Source organism: Dipodomys spectabilis, unplaced genomic scaffold, assembly GCF_019054845.1.
Source record: "Dipodomys spectabilis isolate Male_0828 unplaced genomic scaffold, ASM1905484v1 ptg000163l, whole genome shotgun sequence".
Taxonomy (NCBI): Eukaryota; Metazoa; Chordata; class Mammalia; order Rodentia; family Heteromyidae; genus Dipodomys; species Dipodomys spectabilis.
The window spans coordinates 9,820,141-9,835,000 of NW_024870840.1; positions in this window are offsets into that span (position 1 = coordinate 9,820,141).

Below are 14,860 nucleotides of genomic sequence, written 5' to 3' on the forward strand. Positions count from 1 at the left end.
GATGAATGATAAACATCCTAGCAACTAATTTTTAGTTATCTGTGGAGATAATTATGACTGTTGATATTATCTATCAGTGCATAACTGACTTTTTAATTTGAATTTCTTTTTGTTTTATGGTCAGTTTTGATTAAGAGCTAAAACATAATTCAGTCAAATATATCAATAACTTCCTCTATGAATTCTATTTTTAAGTTGGTTTAAGGATATTTTCTCTTCCTCAAATTGCACATATATTTTTTGTATTGTCTTTCAAAAGTTTTATAGTTTTTCCTTTCATATTTAAATTCTATAATCAACCTGGAAGTGATTTATGTGCATGGTATGATATAAAAACTCAATATCATTATTATCCATATGGATGACTCTCCTAGAACTATTTTTGCAAGACCATCATTACTTCACAACTCTCTAATGCCAGTTCCGTCATTAGTTTTCTATATATCAATACACTGGCTTGCTCTACTCCAGCATCTCATTTGTCTCTTGAAATCATGATACATCTTCTTAATTACTTTAATCTTCGTATATAGTAAGTTTTGAAAATCTGTAAGCTACTTTTTCATGTAGTATTTCTCCTTCAAGAACATATTGACTCATCTGTATTCTTTGTTTTTCATCCAGAGTATAGAACCAGAGTCACAGCTCACAACCTCACAAAACACACACACACACACACACACACACACACACACACACACACACCCTCTGTTAGGACTGTGACTGTAATGTCCTTCACTCCCTAGAGTAAGTCAAAGAAAGTATTAAAATTAATTCCGTTCAATAAGTGTTTATTGACGACCTTCTGGTAAAAGCAAATACTATATTAATCCACATGCAGTTTCTGTCTGAATTCTGTGTTCTAATCTTCTGGGAAACAGATCTATTTTTTATAAAAAGGGCACAGAAATGGTGGGAGAATGGGAACAAATGCAGCAGTGATACTCACTAGACACTATGTTGAAAATGAACTACACATCTATGGGAGGGGGGAGTTATCAGGGAAAAACTGGGAGAAAAATGAGGGATAGAGGTGACACTGTTCAAAAGGAAATGTACTTGTGACCTGACTTACGTTACTGTAACCCCTCTGTATATCAAATAAATTCATAATTAAATAAATCAAGGGGACACTGTCTCATCAATTGGTTTCACCAATTCTTCAAAAAACTTTAGAATCACTAGAATGTTCTCAACAAGGATTGGCTAGCCCGAAGATGGAACAAGAACACTGCCATTTTTTTAAAGTATTCAATTATCCAAGTAAGAGCCTAGCATCTGTTTTCTAAAAGGGCAATTTTACTTTTCATGTGAAATTAGGTCTTAAAAGCTAAAAGTTACTTATGTTAAATTTTCCCTTCCTTCTGAGTAGACTTTGATTATTCATAATGAGAAGGTAGTGCTTTTGAAAATAGACCATAAGAGGGAATCCATTCAAAAAATATATACCCAGTGACTGTACAGATGAAGGACCTCATTAATCAAGACAACTCCATTGAGAAGTTGGTATTGCATATCACCATACAGTTGTCATTTTTATCCCTCTGTGATCTATTTCTACATTTTCAAAACATTTTCATCTTCTTGTACTCATCAAGAGTCTGACCATTTTGGTATCTAGAGTTCAAAAGTATTGGGCAGAGTGGGGGTCATCAATGAACATGGACTGAACAAGGTCCTCAGTATTGCAAAAGGATCTCAGGATATGGAGAAAGAGATAGCCATTCCCTCATTTTGTCTAAGTCTAGATGGAAGACAAAAAACAGGCAGAAATTTCCTATAGCAAGAAATAGAACTAGTATATGTCGGAGACAAGCAGAAACAGTCAGATAAGTTGATGTTAGATGAAATGAACCCCAAGATAAGGACTCAAATGTTTTTTTTCTTGCTATTGTTTCTAACAGATTTATAAGATATTTCTTTGTTGCTTTGTATGTCCCTCCCCCATGATATAACCCCTGTTTTCACTGTATTTGATATTGGTATAATTTGGGGAGGGGAAGGGAGAAAACAAATTGTTTAAATAGGGATAAAGGTGAACCCATTGAAACCATGAGATGTACAAGATGTTATGTTGAAAAATAAACTTTACAACTTTGGACAGGGGAAGGGGTTGTGGGGGAGGGGGAGGGGGGAGATGGGAAGATATAGTAAGGGGAAACAAAGGAGGCAACAATGCTTGATAAGAAATGTACTCATGTAATTGTAACCCCTCTGTACAGTATTTTCACAATAAAAAGAAAAGAAAAGAAAAAGGGAAAAAAGAAATAGATACAGTAGTAAATGATGGCTTGATGGAATGTTAAGAGTATAGACAGGTAATTTATTAGCTATCTGTTCTATAATGACATTACTAGAAATGTGATTAAAACAATACTATATGTCTATTGTCTTCCTGTTCCTATGGGTCAGGTTTGGGAGACATCTTGGTCTCATTTGAGATTTAATTGGAGAAGAATCATCTTCCAAGTTCATGTGGCTGTTGGCAGTGCACAATTCTTTGTAAGTTCTATAGTGATGGTCTCAGTTTCTTCCTATATGACAACTGGAAGCTGTCCCCAGTTCATTACTATATGTTACTTTCCAACTTTTAGCTTTGCTTCTGCTAAGCCAGTAAGAGAGAGACATACCAGCAAGAAGGGTGTAAACTTCAAGTGTAATCTTGAAGAGTTCTTTGGTCAAGGACATTGGAGTAGATTTAGTTCTTGTTAAAGCAGGAGCCAAGGTCATAAGCTAATGTGTGGTGGGAGTGGAAGGGCAGTGCTAAGGGACAGGGGGAGCTTTGGAACTGTTGCTGTGATGGACGCTATAGGGAGATAATGAGAGATGAATGAGGGTCTGTACATTCAGACCCAAGGGAGGTTGGAGATGGTATATATTTCTGGTAAACCAAGCATGGGGCTCTTGTGTCCATCCAAGTTTAGAGGAAAACAAAAAGAAATGAATGATGAAATTTGGTCAAGGATGGTTATGGGCAAAAAGAAGAGCTAGAAGATGAGGGAAGAAGCATTGTTATGACACTTTGACTATTGGTGGAAAATACAGAACCAAATAAAAACCAGAAGTGGCCACACATTGACTTTTCATTTTCTTTCAACTATGCAAGGCCATAAGGTTCTGCACAATCCTGGCCCTGACACCGTCCCCAAAGCCCCAAACTCCTCCTTGCCTGCTGTAATAAGTAGTCTACTGCATGGCATTCATCATTGTGATTCCCTCTGTCCAGATCACCCTTCCTCAAAACACCTACACAGCTTCCTCTGACTTTATTCAGGTTTTTTTCTATATTGCCTCCTCAGAGTGACCTCCTGGAACTTTCATGAAAGAGAACACTTTTTTGTACTATGTATTCCTTGCTCAAATCATTATTCCTTCTTAGTAGACATCACTAGTCGACATTGTGTTGCATTCTTACTCTGCGTTTTTGTAATCTCTCTCACTGAACCAAGTGCCAAGGGAATAATAATTTATAGCACCTTTGATTAAGTAATTCTTTCCTATGTTTCAGAAGCCAAACATTTTTAATATACAATGCAAAGGTCTTGGAATTTTCTCAATCAGTGCCCTCTTTTTATCAAGTTCTTACGCAACCATATACCAACATAGGTATATGCTTCTAACACCATCTTTTTACCAGATAGACCTCATATAAACACACCACAGTGCTCTGATTTTTCAGCATCATTTATAATCACCAAAGCCATACCCTAGCAAATTCCTCTCTCTTAAAACTGCAGAAAACCGTCACAGACAAAGACTTTTGTCTAAATTCAGTTGTTTCTTTAACAACTTTGGGTGTGACAATTATTAAAATGGAAGTATACCCTTCAAGTCTTTATGGAACCACTTATCTGATTTTGAAGCTTTTATTTATAGTGTCACTGTGTTGTTCACTAGGTATGTCTTTTGCTCACTCTTTATATTATGAAAAATAACTCTATTACTGCAAATTCAATTGAATTTAGCAAGAATTTATTGAGCACCTAGTAAATTGTCTAACATTGTGCTAGAAGTTGTGGGGGAAAGAGATGAAGTATATGATATACCCTTGCCCTCGAGGAGTGTAGAATTTTAGCAAGAAACAATATGTATGCAAATAATCCAATTAGCCAGGAAACCCACAGAGTGAAAATACAGAAAGTGGAGAACACAATAAGTCAAGGGGATATAAACTATGCTACAGACTACTGGGGCATTCATCTATACTGAGAAAGCCAAATTTATCCCTTCCTTATGACATCTACTGAGAGACTGTTTCTGCTTAACCACTGCATGGCTGGTGTCTTTCTGAACACTCGTGAATCAAGCCTTCCATATTGACCAGTAAAGATTTCCCAGGTCTCCAGCCCCAACAACACTGTTTTTATTTCCTTTGGACTTTTCATTCTCTGAAATCATCTGGCTCACCGATTTGTTGACTTGTTCACTATGTAAGATCCATGAGTAAGACCTTTGTTCTGTTTCCTGCAATGTGTTCAGGGACAATACCAATGCCTGGAACAGGGTAAAAAATAAATCCTAGAATTAATGAAACAAATGAACAAAATGAATGGAATTGACTCTCACTAAGAGAGATGGAAAAAAGCAAAGGCTGCAGGGAGTACTTGATAGGACTACACAATTTTTACCTGAAGACGAGGTATCATTTTATTTGAGAAGAAAGGGTACTGACTGATTATCCAGTTAGCTGGTAAGTATTTTGCTGGAGAGAAGATTTAGTAAACTTTTAGAATTATTTCTTCTCAGCATAGAGATGTGTCAAAACTAACACGATTCACCCCAAGGGGAAACAACTACGCTTTATCAAATCATTGTACATTGAAGAGATTCCTGAATTTGGAGAGAAGGGCTTCTGTGGCCATAGATAATCCATAAACACCCATCAGGATGCTTGATTTTTGACAATGACAGAACATCCTTCAGGCTCAAGGGTTTACTTAATATTATTAAAGGGCATTCATCTGAAAGAAACTTCCAGACTTCAAGACAAGGAATTTAAGGGAAATTAAATTTGTTGTCTTGGGAGATAATGTGACAATATGATTGAGTATATTTGGTGGAACTTATTTTCAAAGAGAGGGTTAAGTTGTTCTATTGCCCAAGAAATTTCATACACTGTGTTTGTCTTTTTTCCCTTTAGTTCAGTCAATCACCAAATCTCATAAAATCCACCTTCTTAGAAATCCCTTGAATGCTTATTCTTTATTCTCCTCTATGTAGCTACTCCTGTGATTTTTTTTTCATAATTCTTGCTTGGCTAGCTGCAATAAACTCCCAACAGGATTCCTTGTCTCTGCTTTGACTCTTCCAATCTAGTCTCCACCTTGGAGCAGCACACGTTCTAAAGAGAAAATCTGACACAGCACTCCTTTGTTACCATATGGACAAATCCCCAAATCATTATTTATAGCATGGCTATCAATGACTTGTGACTTATCCCTTTCATCTCTCTCCAATATCATCTCTTAGCATTCTCCCAAGCTTTGCCCCACCTCAACCATCTACATTCTCTGTTACAAACATACAGAATCATTGTGCACCCCTAACACCACTGTGCCCTCATTCTGTACATAGATTCTTTAACCCTAGTGACTTTGCCCAACAGTTCCAATTAGGCTCCTACCTAAGCAACTATTCATCAAGTACCCATTCTGAATGTCCCAGTACTCTGGGAAGCAGAGTACTGCAGTCCCCACATTATCCAACCAATACTGGTTATTCTCAATGTCAATGAGAACTGGTTGTTCTCATTGTAAACTATGCTTCTAACAGTGGTATGGATCATTCTCTGCCTTTGTTAGTGCTTCATTGCTTTATTATCCCAATCATCTCAAGACTTCCTAGAGATCAAAACATGTCTTTATTCATCTTTATGCCAACAGCCTCTCCCATAAGATTGCAACCATTTTAGTGAATATTAACTTCCAAATAGGACACCTCTTTCAAAGAGCAAGAAGAAATTCACTAGAAAAGCTACGTTAGCTAGAATGAATACTATTTCCAACATTTTAGTGTCAACCAAGAAAGTGCAGGTGGGGTAGGCAGGGTGGGGCCTGGTTTCAAAATCTGTAAGTCCAATGCCGCCAACTGAAAGACTCAGCCAAGTACAATTTCAAGTTCTTATTTTCCCAGCAAGAAGCAGCTGGCATCTGGCAGAAGGGAAATGGTGTTGCCATGTCACTGCAGAGCGATCATGGAGTGGCCACTGAGAAAGCAACCTAAACACTCTTTCCTGGGCCAGAAAAGGGCTGCAGGGAAAAGGTGGCAGCACAGCAAGCATCAGCTGGATAAAGCAGCAGAGGCCATGATAGCTCCTGGCAGGGGAACTGCTCACCCAGGAGAACACTGTTAATTAAGACTAATAGGGCACAAGGCCAGAGTGAGAGGCTAAATACCCCGATTTTCAAAATGTAGCTAAACAAATAAGCTGTTTATAAAGTCCCCAATGTAAAGAACCTCTCGAAGATATCCTTCCGTTGCTTCCTCTGCATTCAGCTGGGCATTGGTTGTTGGTAGTGATTATCTATTGCATGCCTAAAAAACATTCCCTCCTCTCATTATTCTTCACTTCCTTTTCACCTAAGAAAGAAGCTGTTTGATTCCCCCCCCCCCCCCTTATATATCAGAAAACACTTCTGAGTTGTGCAATCCTCCTCCGGAGCTGTATTGGAAGGAAGACAGATGATCTGGTGTTAAAGCCGCCCTTACATTTCAAAGTCCACTGGTAATTGGGGTAATCTATTTGTTTAAGAAAAAGGTCCCCGCTGTATGGACACTGTGTTAGTCACTTGCTCATCACTGTGGTCAACATACTTGACAAGAGAATTTAAGGGAAGGAATTAGGTATTTTGTATGTGGTTTCAGAGGGTTCCATCCATCATGGCAAAAAGGAGTTAGTGGAACAGATCAGCGCACATCGCGGCAGCAAGGAAGTAGAAAGTACAGCCATATATGGAAGCAACCAGGGCAAAATTTAACTAAATCAAGGACACAGCTCCAGTCATCTACTTCTGCCAAAGTCTCCACCTCTTACTTTTCCCCAATAACATCAAAGTATTATGTATCCAAAAAGGGGCTAATCAAGTCATTAGGTCACGGCTTTCATGATAAAGCCATCTCTAAAACCTGTCATCCTATACATTGTAGGGGTGAGCTTTACTCATCTCTTAGATGTTTCTTAATCCAGACAAGTTGACAATCAAGTTGTGACAATCATCACAAAGAGATGGTCTCAGGCAGTCACTTTCTCACTAGTGAGAAGAGCCACTTCTCGGAAAAGTTGATTCCCTAGCTGTACCAGATAGATTCTGCCTCTCCACTATACCACTACCTTTGATCTAACGGCCCTTTCTGTTGTTCCAGTAAATGACTATAGTTTACTCTTAGAATTGTTCTATGAGCTTCTAGTCCCCCAAACATCTAACTAAGGCCAGCAACCTGAGTTTTCTGGCTATTTGATATCAGAAGTTAAGTAAACATTTAACCCTTCCAACATTCCCTAATTCCACCTTCACCAGTGCCTTTCTACATGCCAGGAGTCATTGTCCACTTCCACAAGTAGCTCCCCAATGAATTATGTATCCCACTAGTTTGGGTTTTGCTATGATTTTGTACAGCGTAGCATCTGACCCTTCAACTCTAGAATGACAGCCAGCACAAAAGTTTTCTGATTTTTAATAAATTAACAAGGGATTTTTTTTCAAGAAGGATTTTTTTCACTGTTTATCACATCACAGTTCTTACTAAATGGTTCTCTTCTGTAGATGAATGGATAAATGAGTGAATGAGCTAATTAACGAATAAACAAGGATTCTAGATGGTTCCACTCAGGACTAAAACATAGAGCTGTTTGAAATTTTAAGGAAGACCTGCTGGGTGATACATTTTCAAATCTTTTGAAAGAACTTGTTCTTTTTGATGTTTCAGAGAAAAGAGGAAAATTATCAGTAGACTTGAAAAGCGACTCCATAGTTTTATTAATGATATAAGAGATGCTGAGCCCATTTGTTGTAAAATGACAATCATTACACAGAAATTACTTGGGGCCCATTTGGGAATGGAAAGTGTTCCTTTCCCTGAATGCTTTTATGTGGCCTCCAAAGAGGCCAGGGAGATACACAGCTAACCTGGTTCTTTTTGGAAGATCTATATCATTGTTAGGTACTATGATTTCTTTCATTGAAATCTTTGAACCAAGTAGACTAATGGCCTACAGAGCACACTTCTTCTTGAGTCACCTACAATTGACCAAAACTTAAAATATTTCAGGAAGATTTTATGGGAGCTGCAGGAAGGTGAGAAAGAATAGTCACAAAGTAAAATGAAGAACAGGTGAAAAATGTCACCAACTGCACAGCAAGTGCCAAAATGTAGAAAGAAGACTTCAAGGAGGAAGGAAAATTACAAGTCAAATACAAGTGCTATTGTTTACCATAGCTAAGATATGGAATCAGCCCAGATGCCCCTCAGTGAACAAATGGATCAAAAAAATGGGTATATATACACAATGGAATTCAATTCATCCATCAGAAAGAATGATATTGTCCCATTCATAAGGAAATGGAAAGAACTGGAAAAAATTATATTAAATGAAATAAGCCAAACCCAGAGAAACATAGGTTGCATGTTTTCCCTCATATGTGGTAGCTAGAATGTGCCTATAAATGTGCAAGTAAACATACTGAGTGATTTAAAAAAAACAACTATACAGGTCTCTAAGCATTCACACACATGGTAAGACCAAAGGATGATAATCTTAGGAGAGAAACACAAAGGCCATTGCATTGATCATATAAAATAATGGTTAACAAAAATGAACTCCAGGAAATGGAAACAAGAGGTTTTTTTCTTTGTTGCTGTTTTTGTTCTTTTCCTTTTGACTTGTTTGTTCATTTATCTGTCTTTGGGAGAGTATGGGGGGACACAGAAATATTGGGACTAAGGATGAACAAATGCAGCACTGATACTAGACATTATGTTGAAAATGAACTATAAACTTGTGGATGGGGATTGGAGTGAAAACCTGGGAGAAAGCAAGGGAAGAGGTGAAATTGTTCAAAATGAAACGTACTTTTTATCTGACTTATATAACTGTAACCCCTCTGTACATTATCTTTATAACAACAATAAAAATGCATAAAAAGTAAATATAGGTGCTACGATGTGGAAAATAATCTTATCTTTGCCTCTCTAGAACCTTCTGACTCTCAGGAATATAACCTGAGTTGGCTGATTCTTTATCCTGACCTATGACCCTATCCCTCAGTCAGTTTCTAGCTAATTGGTCTTAGAACTCCAGGCCCGACAGTGTTGCCTGCCCTAGTGTTTGCCCCTTTAGGATTATCATGTCTCCCTGCTCTTTTTCCATCTTTGACTTCAGCTGGAGCTTGACACCAAAGGCAAAGAATTTAAACATTTTCTCCCCTTCAACATCTAAGTGTTTACCTACTGTCAAGAAAAATAACCTTCAGACTTGAGGAACCAACACCTGTACTGAAAGGAGAAAAATGACTGAAACCCAGGACAGGTAAAAATAATGTAAAAGAGAAAGGTACCTTTAATTGATTTTCTTCAATAAAAGTATACATATATAGTTTATTAAAAAAATAGGCAGGGAAAAGGCAAGAAAATTTGGATCAGCATTATATACAAAAGGCTTATATCATAAAAATCCAATAAACTTGTCAGAGTCAAGCCCAAGTTTGGTCTTCAGATTATCTCACTCTTCATACAATCTTTTAATCTGATGTTTTACACTAATTTGTCACAAAAACTGGGATATTTTATTATGTTTAATGAAAACATGTTAAAAGACCTATAACATTCCAGTCTATATGTTCCTGACAAAGTAGTGACACACTTTCATTATTCACTAGTCTTCCATTTTCCTTGTTATCTCATGAAATAGAGACTATTTGACCGGAACGACCTTAGACCATTGGAAGTAAGGTAATGTCCAGTCCCAACTTAATCAAAGAATGCTTCCCCCAAGTCTGTGCGAGCCCCAATTCAGAAGAGCGCTCTGTAGTCACGACCCTGCCTCTTCGCCTTCCCATTACCATGGAAACCGGCAATTAAAAGGAGAAGGAAACTAACTTCTTCTGGCACCTAAGTTCTGATGACACCAATATGTTGAGCATCTGAAATTATGTAGCTCATCTACCAAGAACAATGTTTACCTATGAGAAAAAACCAGTAAGAATGGAAAAATAGTTGAGACTGCCGAAAGAAGAAAAGAGTAGAAAAATGCTGTGTTAATCTGTCCTGCCAGCTCTGCCTACTCTGTCCTAAGACAATGCATCCAAGCACCTGCGGATGCAGGCGCTGGGATAAACAGGGTACGTGTTACATTTTCTGGTGATTATTGAGACTCCTCCAGATTTTTTAATGCACTCACATTTACTTAACATTCTCCTACTCTCAGACATTTGGGTGGTATTCAACTGCTGGCTTCTACAAATATATCTGCAGAGGCCTCTTTATTCACGGCTGGTTTTTCTGCATGAAGATATTTTCTTTGAGATTCCTAGTAGAACAAGGAACTTTACTTTGGGATTCATTTTCTGTTTTTACATCTTAGCTCCACCCCTGGCTAGCTGTGTTAATCATAGTACATATGTTACCTCTCAATGGTTCCTTCCTTTAAAAAAAATCTACACTAATAGTCAGGTGCCAGTGGCTCACGCCAATAATCCTAGCTACTCAGGAAGCTGAGATCTGAGGATTATGGTTCAAAGCCAGCCTGGGGAGAAAAGTCCATGATGCTCTTATCTCCAATAAACTACTCAGAAAAGGCCAGATGTGGTACTGTGGTTCAGGTGGTAGAGTACTAGCCTTCAGCAAAAGAAGCTCAGAGACAGCACCCAGGACCAGAGTTCAAGCCCCAGGACTAGCAAAACAAAAACAAAAGCAAACAAAAAAACCAACCTATGCTGAAGGTAGTGAAATCTAGTACAGATAGCACCCATCCATAAAGGACTAAGGAGAGTGTCTTAGCTACTGATATGTCCTTCTAGTGGAGATAGACTATGTGCTTCCAGTTATTTGCAAGCTCCCACAGATAGACGGTAAGCCTTGGCTGTATTTACATGTTCAGATCCCAGAACCCTGCTGGGCAGGCAAAAAAAAAAATTGCAAGAAGGCTCTCTAAAGCCAGGGCCTGGCTCTTTTATCAACTGCTGAAAATGTGGAGCCTGTAGCAGTGTATGGAACCCAATCAAAACTCATTACATTTTTCACCAGGCACTGATGACTCATGCCTATAATCCTAGCTACTCAGGGAGCTGAGATCTGATGATCGTGGTTCAAAGCCAGCCCGGACAGGAGAGTCATGAGACTCTTACCTCCAATAAACCACCAGAAAACTGTGGCTCAAGTGGTAGAACAATAGCCTTGAGCTAGAAAACTGAGGAACAGTGCCCAGGCCCAGAGTTCAAGTCCCACAACCAAAAAAAAAACCCAAAAAAAAACCTCATTACATTTTTGTAAAATCAATGACTATTACATATGGGTCTAAAAGTAAGCCTGAAAGCCATTAGGACCTGAGCAAGAAATAGATACCTATCTCCCCTCTATTCTTCTCTGGTTACAGTGATATCCCTCATTAAAACATCTTGCATTTCCTTTAGCTTGAAAGTCATTTATGTATATGTGTGTATGTATGTATATATATATATATATATATATATATATATATGTATTTATTTATTTTGCCTTTACTGCTAACTAATATAACTCTTACATGGTTCAGTTAATAATTCTGCATATTTTTCTCACTAAGTTGTTACCTTAAGTACTTAATTAACCTGTTTACTACTGTGTTAATAATGACTGTGTTAATAATGACTATTTTTGGTAGTGTGATGACAGAATGCCAAAGACTGGGCTACTGGTTATAAAGAACAGAAGTTGATTAGTTTCATTACTCTTAAAAAGTCAGAAAGTTCAAGAGCATGGCACCAGCATCTATCTATCAGACCTCTGTCTATGATGCTGTGTCATCACCTGGCAGGTAGAAGCGTAAGAGAGTATGAAGGTGAGACCAGGAGAGGGCCCAACTCATTTGATGATAAATCCACTCTGGAGATAACTAACCCACTCCTGTGATAACAACATCAACCCATTCATGAGGGCAGAATCTTCAAGTCCTAATCATCTCTTTTAGCTCTGCCTCCCAACACTGTCACAGTGGAGGGTTAAGTTCCCAACACATGAACTTTGAGGGACACATTTAAACTACAAGAATCAGAAGGGGTCACAGCCTACTTGTATGTTAGACTTGTAGGATCTCTGAAAGACTGCCACCATAAATTCCTCTGTGAGTCCCCACAAACCAGCACATAGGGGGTGCTTAGCAATTATTAGTTACACTTATAAAATGTTTCACTGAAAGGATTTCATCCAAAAGTTCTGAAAGTCCGGTTAGTCAAAATAAACACAAGGAAACAGGGTACAGGAAAGGTGTTGGGGAGAACCAAGGGGACAGGGGTAGAAAAATAAAGAGAGGAAGTAAGGAGAATGCAGTCATCAATTTCAATGCATATCCTACAAAAATGAAGAAAGTTGAGGGTAAGGGTAGAGTTGGGAGGGAATGGAAAGAAAGATGGAAAGGGTGACACTGATCAAGATGCATTGTGTTCATAACTTGCTTTATTGAATGGCAACTCCTTTGTACAACTACTTAAAGGATAATTTTAAAAATTATCAAAAAAAAACCCTCGCTAGTTCTGATAACGTATGCATCTGGGACAAACGTGAAAGAAAACCTCAGAAATCGGTATAAATGGCATAGAAGAGTGCTTTTCTGGCTACGATCTGGGCCTAAGTACTCAGGCATAACTGAAAATTAAAGGCTATTCCTTCTTGTTTTGTTGAATAATACATCTGCAAACGAGAAAACTGCGTGTCTATTTTATTTACCAGCACAAATGCCCATTTGCTCACAGACATCGCTGTTTGCAAGCAAATTTTGTTCCCATGCAAAACAAATGTAAATTTGGCATTAAACAAGTGCCAATTATTTCCTGAATGTGGAAGGGAAAGGAAGGGTGATTTAACAGAGAGAGAGCCTCTGGACGGGGAAGCAGAGAAGGGAGTCTAGCTCAGCTGCACGGGGCTTTTTCATCATAAGGAGTGAATGTTTAATCTGCTTAATTGGGTGGGCATTCACTGTCGATGAGCAGAGACCCAGTGTTCCATGTCATTTTCTTTCCCTAGGAGATGGCGGCTGTGACCTTGCAGAGTCTCCTCCACTCGCAGGCTGGAAAATAGGAAGCTAATTTGGGCTTGTTCTCATGTTTCTTTCATGCAGTGGAGAGAATTCGTTTGATAAGCCCTATGTCAGTTTTTATTGTGAGGCCTGATTACTGTGATTAATTTTAATACTACTAGTTACCATTTATTAGGGGTCTGTGAGGTGCCAGGCAGCATAGCTAGGAGCTCAGGGCTGTGTCTAAGGCAGAAGGTTTAACCCTCACCACAACCTTGTGGGTCAGGCAGTATTGGTCCTATTTTGCAGGTCAGGAAACAGAGGCTCGGCTTTCAGTCCATTATTTGTGAGTGGTGCAGGCAGAATTGCAAATCAAGTCTGTCTGCTCTAACCCCACCACCTCCCTTTCAATCATTCCCTAAGGCAGTAAGTAGTCCCTTCAATAAACCCAAACCACCTCATTGATGCCACTCACAGGCCAACTATACCAACTGTCCTAAAGAAGCAAGTTCATCCTTTCTTATAGCTATCTTAGAGAAAACTTTCAAGGTCGATTTTGCCATCACTTCTGCCTCCCCTTGGTCATTTCTCTCCTAGACCACTGACTCCACGAGTTTGATGTTTCCTGAGACTTCCAGGTATTGTCCAATGCAATCCTGTGTCCTTCCTGCTCTGGACGTGTACTGGGTCTCTACTTTCAGCCTATGCACAGACAACGCTTAACATGCATGCGTGTTCATGTATGTGTGTGTATGTTCATGTGTGCATCTATGTAACAGGGATAGTAAAAAGTAACTTGTACACTTTTGTTTTTTTAATAACTTAGAGTGAAGGCTACTTCCTCAGTTTGAAAGTCTGATGCTGGAATGCTGGAGGAAAAAATGAATTTATTAGGAGAAAGTATTGAGAATGACTTACTTAAGCCATAAAGAGAATTATTGGCTAGACACCAGTTGCTAACTCCTAAGATTCTAGCTATGCAGGAGGCTGAGACTGACAGTCTAGTTCCAGGCTAATCCTGACACAAGCCAGAGAGAATCTGTCTCCAGAAGCTGTCCTGGAGGTACAACGCTGGTGGTAGAGAGCCAACCAAACAAGAAATCCTGAGTTCATACCATGGCATATGTATCCATAATGTTTCAAGAAATCCAAAGATGCCCTCACAGTCATTTTGGTATTTGTTTTTTGAAGTTAGAAGAAAAGAAAAAACATGGGCCATATTTCTTTGTAATATCTCTCATCAAGTCACTCATTCTATCTTTTTCATCACTTGGATCTGAACAACCATATGTCTTGCTTGAGCTGACGGAATGCAAGGTTGTATAAATCGGGATCTTAGACTTGTTAGAGACTCTGAGCTTTCCCACTTTCACATCCTACCAAGTCAGTCTGTGCTTGGAATGAGCCCATGGAAACTTCCCAGAGGATGAGAGACCATGTGGAGTCAAAATGGACATCTCAGAGGCATGATCTCCCCATCAGATACACCAAGCTGACCCACATGCATGAATGAGACTGGACACCTTTACTGACCTGCCTACTTGAGCCCAACATGAATTATCAGTTACAAAATGACAAGCTACATAAATGCTTGTTTTCAGTTTTAAGATAGCCTCTCCAGAAAGGTATCAGGAAACAGAATATTTCTTTCTC